Source organism: Hakea prostrata, chromosome 6 (assembly GCF_041222555.1).
Source record: "Hakea prostrata isolate BN-2017 chromosome 6, UWA_Hpros_2, whole genome shotgun sequence".
Taxonomy (NCBI): Eukaryota; Viridiplantae; Streptophyta; class Magnoliopsida; order Proteales; family Proteaceae; genus Hakea; species Hakea prostrata.
The window spans coordinates 40279453-40291478 of NC_142605.1; the positions used below are offsets into that span (position 1 = coordinate 40279453).

Below are 12026 nucleotides of genomic sequence, written 5' to 3' on the forward strand. Positions count from 1 at the left end.
CATGCACTTCATTTACATTTGGTCTTTTGACCGCTCCTTGGTTCGTTTTGAACCTTGTGTTCTCATGCATGTGTGTTTGTACTTTGTTTAGTTATATAAATGAAGTGCTGTTTACCAAAAAAAAAAAAAAAAAGATGGTCCATCTAGTTCTCAAATGTCATCATCATGTCCATATTATAACTCTATTTTTCATGTGTATATTACTCAGTGGAATGTAGAAAATTTTCATTTCGTAATTTCGGGGTGCGCTTTCAGGTTTATACCGGATGGTTCACAATAGTTAAAGTCATCACAAATTCACAACAATATCTGAAAGTCACAGACAGGGTCTTTTTTTTTTTTTTTGGGAAAGCACAACGGAGGCGGGAAATAGGGAGGCGGAGCGGAAAGAGGAAAAAAGTACAAACACATATGCATGAGAGACACAAGGGAGAGACGGGAACAGAAAAGGAGCGAGACAAATGACCAAACAGAGACATGGAGAGAGAGAAAACGAGAGAGAGAAACAGAGAGGGCGAGAGAGGTTGGGTCAAGCCCAAAATGGATCACGTCCACAAAACCTAAAAGAAACATACACCCACAGGGGGGAGCACATACACCCACAGGGAGAGAAAACGGGAGGAGGGAGGGAGGGGGGCGGCGGAGTGGAGTATGGAGGGAAGAAGATGGGAGAGGGGACAAAAACTCCTACAGTTGTGGGCAATGGAAGCAGGGAGGGAAAAGATGGGGAGAAGGTTTGAACCTCCCATCCGGCTCTGCCACATATATAGAGTGTGTGTGTGTTTATTATTTAAATATTATGTGATGGGAAACAAATGATGGTTCATTATCATAACTAAAATCCAATTTTGAATAGCTGGATGGGAAAATGAAAAGAAATATGGCAAATAAGGGAATTGAAAGGTGCGTACACATAAAAGAACAAAGAATGTATTATTTGAAAGTTTGAAAATAGAAAAGAAGGGATTTTCTATCTGAAATGATGAATTTTAAAGGGAAGATCTTCAAATTGGTTTTAAAGATTGTTTTCAGAGAAAAGACTAATAGACGTTGACACAATGACACCAACAGGAATGTGGGATTGTCTGTGAGTGCCCTCTTTGGCTTCTTCTTCTTCTTCTTTTCTAGTTTTCTCCTTTCTTTAGAGACAGAAGCAGCATTATTGAGGCAACCTTTACTGCAAATGGGTCCCGCACCTTTCTTTTGGCTTCCAACCTTTAAAGCAGTTCTGGATTCTTTTTCTAAGACAACTTAAAGCAAATAGTCTCCAACGTCTGGGCCAATCAAGTTTGAAGCTTTTATTTTTAACTTCCCTATCGATTCAACTACTTACATATTTGGCTTCTAGAAGAATTCTCTTATAAAGATCTTTTGGCCGAACAACATATTTTACATGTGAATAGTAGATGCTTTTGAGGCACCAGAGCAGAGTATGGAAGAATCCTGATAGTAGTTTTCGTTCGTTCTAAAAAAAAAAATTAAATAAATAAATTCATTCGTTCTCAAATAGATGATCTTGTTATCTGATTCTTACCCAGAGAAATAAAAGATCTTGCTATCTGATCTCCTATATTATTCAACATCATCGTTTCATAAAAAATTATCTTAAGATGAAATTTATCACCCAAGGTTTAAAAGAAGGGAATTGGAATTTGGATGGATCTCAGTCTAATTTCATTTGGCCGATCTGATCCCAAGTCTTAAAATACTTAGTAACTAACTTACCAACTACCCACTCCTTGTTTCTGTACATTGTCTACATGTATTTTTAGTGATAGCATTTGGTGAATTAATGTCACCTTTACCAAAAAAAAAAAAAGAATTAATGTCACCTAATTAACTATGTGTAGCAAGGGTAATTGATCCAGTTTCTAAATTATATGGATCAAGGTCTAGAAAGAACAAACAGATCAAAGTTCTTCCCACTTCAACCCAAGCACCAATCTGATCCTCTAATGATTGAGTACAAGCATCTTTATATGGTAATCAACATCAGTCTCTTATTCTTCCTCAAACTATATCTTTCCCTCTCACTGCAACTAATAGATTCTTCCTTTTTGGAAGGAAGAATTTGACTACTTTCTTTTTCCTCAATCTGAAGAATTTCCTAGCAGTGTTTTGTAAAACAATCCAATCTAAAATCAGAATATTCCGATCAAGACCATCGGAATAAGCTCCAATTAGAACCACCAAGCATAATCATCGAAGGCTTATTTCTCCTTTTATTGGGGGCGATGGGGGAAAGATAGCTGGATGAATTAATAGAATTTTGAGAAACATGGCATAATTTTTTTTTGCATCAGTATCATCCCAAATAAGTGCAGAAAGAACCCTAGGGAGAGCTTTGAGCATTCCAATACTTCGTGTGCGAATGCTAGGAATCTAGCGAAGAAGAATTTGTTCAAGCAAAAGTGTTAGTCTGAGTCAAGAGTTTAAATCTCCCTAAGACTGGGCTTTTCAAGTATATACACAAGTTATGCCCCTCCTATTTACACAAGTTACATTTTTTTTTTTAAATAAAGAAACAAAAAAAGAAAAAAAGAAATCAAGAGTATGAGGGACAATAATCCATGATTCGTAACTAAATGATTGCCAACAATTCTAAGTAATTATGGTGATTTTCTTTAAGATAGCTGGAATAGAATTTTGAAAAACATGGTATATTTTTTTCTTTTCCCATAAGCATTATTCTAGATTAAGTGTGGAAAGTACCCTAGGGAGAGCTTTGAGCATTCTAATACTTCATGCACGAAGGATAGAAATTCAGCGAAGAAGAATTTGTTCAAGTAAAAGTATCAGTCTTAGTCAAGAGTCTAAATCCCCTTAAGACCGGACTTTTCCAATATATATACAAGCTAAAGTACCCAAAAAATAACAATAATAAAATAAAGAAAGAAAGAAGGTGTAAATTGGTTTATCGAAATCGATCTGACTAGCTTAAACTGAAAGTTGGTAACCAAAATTTATCAAAAAAAAAAGCAATGGTAAAATAAAATTCCTTTTCCTTTTATCATATGAATGCTTAAGATGAATATGGTTTTTTTTCCCATCCTACAGTCCTAAGCAGGAACGCAGAACACTTATGTCTGTCTATTTTGCCAGGGAGCGGTCAAAGGGGTCGTACTTGGGTGGGTGTCAGTCTGCGCGTGCCTTCCACGGAAATGAGGAGCTGACAAAGGGTGGTGGTGGATACAGAATTAAATGGGCCAAAATGAGTGGGCCTCCACCACCTGCTCCACCCGCTTTTTGGGGAAAACAACCTACGAAACTGGCCCATCTGGCTGTTTCTGCACAAGTTGACAAGTTTCCCTTGACATTGTTTCACTAAACTACATCATATTACGGTCATGGTGCGCCATGGAGTGGGCCTTTAGCCTACGAAACTAGCCCAGCCAGCCGTTCGTTGCTTTAGAAGTTAACAGCTGTCCCTTTTAACCCAAAGAATACAAGAACACAAAAAAAAAAAAACAGGTGTCCCTTAGACCCTTACTCCCTAATCTACCATTTACTACTGTGGTGTGACAAATGATAATGGTGTCTTGGAGTTTGCGGACAGAGGTTTCTGTGCAGTATCGAACAGACAGCCTTTGCTGTAGTGACAGACCAACTCAAGCACGAGTACGAATCAGCTTTGTACTCCGTGAGGCTTTTCAGCCACACAGTTTTTCTTACATTTGCAGGTGAGCTTTACCTCTATGTGTGGTTGAAAAGTGTCTACAAAGCAGATTATTCTCCCCCGACAACAGAGCAGATTATATTAGTCAAGCACTTATCTGCTCTTATGGCTATGGGCACCCCCAGAGTCCCCTCTCAATTTCATATCGCAGCACTGTGCTACTGACAGTTGAGATCAAAATTTCAGTCGAGATTTTGATCTCAATTGTCCTTTTAGCTTACAACCACCCGCGAGACGGATGGTCAAAGTTTTGATCTCGAACCCTCAGCATCATTTAATGTGCAGCATTTAAAGTCTCAGCTATAAGTTCGATGATGGATTGTCTATCTAACAGCATATAGGTCCTTGCTTTTCTTATACTTTTTTCACCATACAATAGAGGTAGAACCTATCTTTGAATGCTAATGAAATGAATCCAAAATGAACCCCTAGAGAGATGAGAAAAGTACAGACCCTTACCTGACAAATAAAGGATCCAGAATTGGGCACCCACTGCTCCCACTCAAGATTCTTCTGAAAGTTTCATCATCTAATTGCTTTAAAAAGAGAAGAAAAAAAAAAAAAAAAAAAAACACATCCCTTAAAATTTTGAATTACCAATATATCCTATATTTTAAAATTTTAACCAACGGGACCCTTACCGTTTGATATGGAGTTTGATTGATGAGATCATCAACTGAATATATTGAAGAATATGTCAAGAATCCTCAGGTAGAAAGTAATCCAACAGCATCAAAGGCAAGCCTCAGATATTTCTCTTTCAATGGCTTTAGAGCTCGGACAATCCCTCCCAGTTGTGCTTCAATTGCTGGGTTGCAGTAACCTGATCTTGTTCAATTGCAGGATTACAGAAGTTAGAATTGCACACCAACTAATAACCTTCTATGCATCCTTATCAAAAGTGATGCCATCAGTAATTATCAAGAAAGATGCTGCATTTATCAAAACTTTGGCCAAGACTAATATCATCCAGTTAGACTATATAGTTACATTCATCTAGGCCTTGGCCTTGAAGGTGAAGATGTTACCCCATTGAAAACAAACCAGAAATTTTAGTGTTGTAGGATTTGAGATGGACTCAAATGTCAAACCTCTTAAAAGAGAGGATTCCTGGCATTCCACAAGGCACAAGCTAAGAGAAAACCTGCTTTCACAGATTAGAGAGTGCTCCGTTTTTCTCAAAACTCATCAGCTAAAGGTTCCAAAAGCACATTTATCACAACATTCCATCCTCCCATTAAGAAGCCTTACCAAGCTGGCGAAGATAGACAACAGTTGTGCATCTGAGATAACACAAACTGATTCTATGAGCCTAATGATTTGAGCATGAGAAAATGCATACAGATGCAATTCATTGTGTAAGAATATAATGACCATGCAATTTCTCCATGCAGAATATCTACTTAACATAGTTGCAAAAACCAGGTTTTGACCTGGTGAATCAACTGAGTCTAACAAAAAAATTACAAAACCCAGTCAAGAGTCAAGTAGACTCATTGAAGTAGAAAAAAGGCAGCACCCCATCCGACTCACCATGAATTTCAACCGACTCGGGATTTTTACTGGTCATAATAGAACGTTCAACTGTAGTCAAGTAACTATCTTTCCCTTCTCTCCCTATGTTATTGCTGCCTGCTATTCCATCACTGCTGTTGCAGTTTCTTCCACCAATGCTGCTACGACTCCATCCCCATTGCTGCCCTTCCCACAGTTCTCTGCACTCCTATATTCACCATTGTTGAGCTTCTTTTATGTACTAGAACCGCTACTGTTTTCTGCGCTTCCATTTGAAGGAACCATAGGGAACATAATACTTGCTGCTTTCACCATTTATCTGTCCTTCTTTCCTGTTCTTTTATTCGAGTGAACCATGAGAAAACCAGAGTACAAAATCTCATCAAAATCTCAGTTTCATAAAGTCTTGAGACAAGACGGTAAGTGAATCAAGATTTGTACAATATCTCACTTGAGATTTCAGTATCTCTCCAAGATCTTGGGCTCCACCTCAGTTGACTCAAGACCAAACCAAAGGCATTAAAAGGCCATGGCTTTCAACTTCAACCCTTCAACTCAAAATCTCGCCTCACTTGCTATGGTGCCAAAGGAAAAACACCTCCAAGTGAGTTCTGGAGAATTTTTTCTGGCAAATCCCACATCGGCTAAAGATTAAAGCTTGGGGATTCAAGATTGAAGCTTCAACATCATGAGCGGGAGTTTCAACATTAAAAGCTTAGAGAGTCAAGAACAGCTATTGACTCAATACTCATTTTAGTGTCAGATACAAAGGTAGGACCTGTTACACACTTGTATTTGTTTAATATATGTCTCTTTTCAAGTTTCTAACAATTATTAACAAACCAATAAACCAAGTATGATTATGAATATGGTGCCTAATGCTACAATGCTTTATGGTTTGATTTTTCTGAAATCTAATGCTTAATTATGTATTCTGAATTTTGTGAAGTAGCCACGTATAGAGCTCACTTACCCCACAGGCCAACCTAGGGTCTAAAGTCAAAGTAACGTTTTGGGTTTGCATTTGTATAAGCTAATTTTTCCATTGTGTTTAAAGCCTAAAATAGGGTGGTTGACAAGTTTTAGGACCAAACTTGGCCATATGGCCACTGAAACCAAACACTGAGTTAAGATGGGAAAAAGTATACAAACTAGTCAATATCTCACCAGAACTTAGTTTCATGGCATAACAGAACCAAGGGTGAAACTTAAACCTAAAACCTTGCGAGAAATACAATTCCTTGCTTTCATCATTATCCAAAATTGAAGTCTTGAAGAAGACATCTTCTTGATTGTTCATTGTTGAAGAAGAGATGAGTCTTGGCTAAGGGGAAAATTCATGAAATAAGAGAAAATACTAAAACGAAAAAATATATAAAAAAAGAGCATAAGACTAAGGCATTATTACTGTTTGGTTTCTGAGGAGTCAAATATGAAACCATCAGAAACCATGACTGCATTAAGTCATCTGTAGTATACAGAGTAAGGAGTAAAAAGAATATTTTATTAATGTCCATGTAGTCATCAGTTATCATCATCAGTATTGGGTATTATATTCACAGTACTAAATCTCGCAGAATCCCGCAAAATTTTGGCTGACAGCATTATAGAGTGAAAATTTTGAAAACAAAACAAACAAATTTCATATACAGGGGGGGGGGGGGGGGGAGATGTCATGTGGTCTATATTACTTTTATGAAAATGAAATTACCTATTCAAGTGAATTAATCTGGAAGGCTGGAGGACCAACTGTCACCTGAGAGATATGGGATGATAACTCTAAAATAACTAAAATGACAAGAAGATCCACAACAAGCGCCAAGTACCCTAATATCCAAAAAATCCCTTCACCTTCACTTTGAAGTCCAACAACAATATTCACAGCTCCAAAGAATAAAATAAATCTAAATCTCCCAAGCCATTGATGATAACAATTCCAATACTTGCCAACCTTGGAATCCTTGCCAGGCCATATAAAGAATGACATTACCTGACATCAAATGGGGAATTTGGTTAGGCTTGAAATGTAGTATAGTTTTAATATTCCTCATGCACGAACCAGAGCAAATATGGAATTGGTTATGTATGTATAACCTGAGTTTATTTTCCATAAGTATATGAAGCTTTCTACCACATTTGTGGTAGTTCTGTTTCATACAGTCCTGCAAAGGCATGTTTGACAATGTAAAGCTTCGCATACATATTTGTCAAGGAAAATGCTAAGGACATGAGCATTAAATCATTAAATGCTTGAGCAGACATCTGTGGTTGAAGTATTCACTGTTATAGTTGAAGCCCCCCATGTATGAATGTTGGGCCAAGATTACAATCGGATATGTCCACATCACAAGCTTTTAATACTCATGTAACCAGCATTACCCATGCATCTCTCTATGCAAAAGTTTTCAAAAAGTAATTCCCACACCAAAATAATTGTAGTATTCAAAAGAATAGTTAACATCAGGTAAAAGGACAAGGGAGAATTAAATGAACCAGTAGAATAGTTAGTACAAGGACAAATATTCCAATGCCTGTGTGTTGATACATTGGTCTGCAATCTACCATACAGTACTTTTCAAAAAATCACAGCTGCAACCCCAAAAATAGATCCTCCAAACTGAATGGAAATATGGAGATAATACCATAGAGGACTTCGGTGCTTATGGTATCTTGCAATAATTCTAATCCCCAGTTGGAAGGAGCAACCCCCATCCAAGTGTACCCAATATTCCATGGTTCCTCTTAAGGCCATTAATATTGTAAGCAGGAGAAGCGGGAGGACTTGTGGAGGAATATTAATAAATCATTGTCAAACATCTGCCATGATAGAAGATCTCGCTATCTCGCCACCCTGAAAAATCGAGATCTCGACCAAGATGGCGAGATCTTGGTCAAAATGTGTGATTTTTTTGGTGTCAACTTGGTGGCCCATCTCGGTGGGTTTTAGGGTCCTGGTTAGGTTGAAACTTGGCATTTAGCCTATTTAAGGTCTTTTGAACACACCGGTGGCCTTGGATTTGTGAAAAAACAACTCTTAAGTATGATTTCCAAGTTTACCCATAGTGTGAAACTGAAATGCTGTAGGATTGGGGAATGCAAGGTTATACAATATGTTATATAGAACCTTTAATGTATATAAATGAAAAACAAGTGTATCAAATACATCAAATGACTTAAATGTCATCAAAATTCCATCCCTATTACAATATGAGTATTCCAATCTTAACCCTTGAGAACAAAATAATAAAATTATACAAACATTAGAAGTTCTATATAAGTCCTTAACTCATAAGTTCATAAGACAAGCAGAGAATAATTGATTTTCCTTTGGTGTTGTTGATGCATTAAGAGTAGTTGAAAGTGAAATCCAGCTGAAATGCGCAAAAAATTGATAGTTCCAGCGATATATGACAAGATATGGAGAGATATGGAGAGATATCGCGAGATATGGCAAGATCTCGAATGAGATATCCCATTTTGCAGAACTCGACTCTCATCTCGTATCAGTTAACCAAAAAAGCGAGATATCTTGCGAGATCTCTCACCATGCATCTAGCTACATTAACTTTAGAAATTGATAAACAAAAAATTGAGTAGAAAAACAACGCAAGTCTTTAAATCAAAGAATGATTCAGACGCAAACGCCTGAGACTGCTCCCATCTTCCATCAATAAGGAGTTCATTCCATTCAGGTTTCTCAGAGGTAGCCATAGTTAAGCCAGATTCTTATCCATTCATGGTCAATAGCCATCCAACAGTGAGGGGAATTACTATGCAATGCAGTACTGTATTTAAAAGACCCAAAACAGTAGCCAATAGACAAGACTTAGAATCAACAATAATTCACACTCAATAGGACAATCCTACTAGACCTAAAAAAGTGTCTAGATAATAAAACAGAAAACAATAATAGAAAAGAAGATAATAAATTCATTCTGAAATTTGTTATAAACAGTGATTCATGCTTAGTTTTAGGGTTTATTCAGGTAATTCAATTGTTCTGGCTCCCATTTATGGACCAAAGGCAGGAACAAGGAAGAATGAAAACCGAGAATGCTTCCATTGAGGCAATCTGAAACTCCAGCACTGGGCAGGTGGTTAGGTATCAAATTTCCCCTCACTAATTATGCAGTAATATGAACCATCCCTGAAGCAGTCTATTAACATAAAACCTAGAAATTGTGATACTTGTGATTTAAACTGTTGGTAACCTCCACTTTGCAAAATGGGAACAATGGAAAAGCTCCTTTTAGTAAATCAATTAACTGAGGAAATAAAAAAGAAAAAGATAACAAGCATATTGAAATGACAAGATTAGAAGTTAAATGCAAAGACCACTGCCATAATGACTATAACAGCATCAGGACCTACCATATTCTCACTGTTTGGTTTCCTCTCAGCAAGCAGTTCGTTCACAGGTACCAAATAGATGGAATTAAACATCAGATGCTCATCTCCTAGTCAAAACAACTAAAATCACCCATCAAAGATCTAGGGGGGGGGGGAACTAGGAACAGAAGTAGGAGCATCAGCACTTTCTTGCTCCTTTTTCCTTCAAGGAAGTGGTGTGTGGGTGGGTGAGTGAGTAGAGAGGGCACCAGAGTAAACAACAGACCTGCATTGAAATCAAACATAAAGGTTGTTTTCTCAACATGCTTTGATAACCAGTCACTGAGAGAAGTAACATTCCAAAGCTAATAAAATATTTTCTTTGTATAGACGAGCAGAAAATTTCAGTTGAAATACCAAATAAATTCTTGCCCCTTGCAGTACAACAGTTGGACTGTTAGTAACATTCAACTTGCCCTCATCTTGTATGACTTGTGATGCTGTAGAGCCCCGTAGATAATACTGTTTGATTCTTGCTCGACCTTCTCTATCAATCCAACCGACCATAGCACTAGAATTAACCATGAGTCCAGTCTTTGAAAATCCCATTCCAGCCCAACCAGCGAGATACTGAGCAGATAATACAATTGTCAGGACATGATCTTCAGTCTGGAAGAACTGCAGTTGCCATATTGATATATCAGAAATTTGTAAGACTATTCAGTAAGATACATTACTTGCCTACCAAAGATAAAGGATTAGCCCTCCATCGCCAGCAAATATTAATTATGACGCATGTTCCGGAAATCGATTAGGTAGAAATTCTAAACATGTACGTACTTGTTATGTTTCAGCAATTGATTGGGTCCAAATTTTAAACATGTACTTGTTCATTATCTGAAATTATGAATACTTACACATGAAGGAAGGCCAAATATAAACAGAATGGATATCGTATGCTTTTATAGAACACGCACAATACTAAGCCTGCCAGTTCCGAACTGCTGAACATTACTATGCACGGATTCATATCCCTAATTAACTTCGCAAATAACAAGATGCAATCACACTAAGGATTAAGGAACAGAAATTCGAAGTTTCTCCATTTGCAAATCCAAAATAACCAACGAAAGCCAAAACCGTATCGAACAGAAAAGAATACTGTAAGATTGATACAGACTTACTATGAGAATAACGCCATTCCAGACAGATCTACATATGAAGCGGGAAGAATCGCTATATAAAGCGAGAAGAAAAGCAGCAAGATCCTCATTGCATAAAAACTCGATATCATCGTAACCGAAGACGGAGATAACCTTTGAGAAGAGTATCAGCGATGTACAGAAGCAGAGGAACCTTAGAGGCGGGACTTTGATATTCGGTTCCGCCACTGCCGACAAGGAGAAGAATGGATGACCACGGACGACGGAAACTGTTCCGATGAAGAAGAAGAGGTTTCGCTTCGACAACGAAGCGGTTCACGCATTTGCAGTTTCTTGCATTCGAAGCTTCATCCAGCTAATGATAATGGCGTTGGAACTTGGAAGGCGGTTGGCGAAGACAGGTAATCATATTTCCCGCCAATTTCTGCAACCCTCTCTCTCTCTCGCAACCTAACTGTGCTAAAGATTTCAAGGCTACTATATATGGGAATTTGGCTTCTATTTTTCTATTTTCTTATCTTTTAAAAAGGTTAAGAGGTTCGTTTCCCAATTTACCCCCTGCTCCGCTCTCTCCTCCTCTTCCCTTTTTTTTTTTTTAATATATTTCTTATTTTTGGTAATGTCCTGACCTGCACAGATATTCTTTCCACTCAACCTGCCCGTGGGCCCCCACTCAGAACATGGCTGACATGGCTAAAGATCAACCAAATCATCTATAGACACCGACTCTTGATCGATTTTATAATAATAGATTAGTGTAAATTAATGTTGAGCCCTTTACTACAATAAATTATATTCGAGTTACAAAGCAATTAACATCATCTATTTAAATTTTTTTCAAATTTCAAATTAGGAGGACCAAAATACCCCTTGGATTGTTTAAAGACCAAAATAACCCCTTCTACATATCCTATTTTCTTGATCACATGTGTTGCTCAAGAATCAAATGCCTAAAATTTGGATAGGCATGAAGACCATTGGCATAAAAATGAAAATAGGATATATATAGAGTTATTTTGGTCACTAAACAATCTAAGGGGTATTTTGATCATTCCATGCTTGAAATTTGAAAAAATAATGAAAATATGATATATATATAGAGTTATTTTGGTCACTAAACAATCTAAGGGGTATTTTGATCCTTCCATTCTTGAAATTTGAAAAGATTTAACTCTAAGAACAATTTAGTTTATTAAAGAGACCCAATTTAGTTTAGCTCTACCCTTATGTCTTCTCACCACAAATACAGGCTTGATCTCAAAGGTGAAACCCCCTTATATTTGTGGTGGAGAAATATGAGAAGTGGCACTAGGCGCCACCCCCACAAGTAGATGGTCTTTGCT

The 12026-nt window shown here is 37.4% G+C and overlaps 1 pseudogene across 1 annotated transcript; it reads right to left on the reverse strand.

Annotated features, from left to right (window-relative positions):
- Positions 1-6877: 6877 nt before the first annotated feature.
- On the reverse strand, positions 6878-10992 carry LOC149014119 (cytochrome b561 and DOMON domain-containing protein At3g61750-like; annotated as a pseudogene). Its single transcript, XR_016173869.1, has 4 exons — positions 10705-10992; positions 9803-10198; positions 7685-7972; positions 6878-7181 (listed from the first exon to the last, which is right to left on the reverse strand). The product of XR_016173869.1 is annotated as a cytochrome b561 and DOMON domain-containing protein At3g61750-like (transcript).
- Between the last annotated feature and the right edge of the window lie 1034 nt (positions 10993-12026).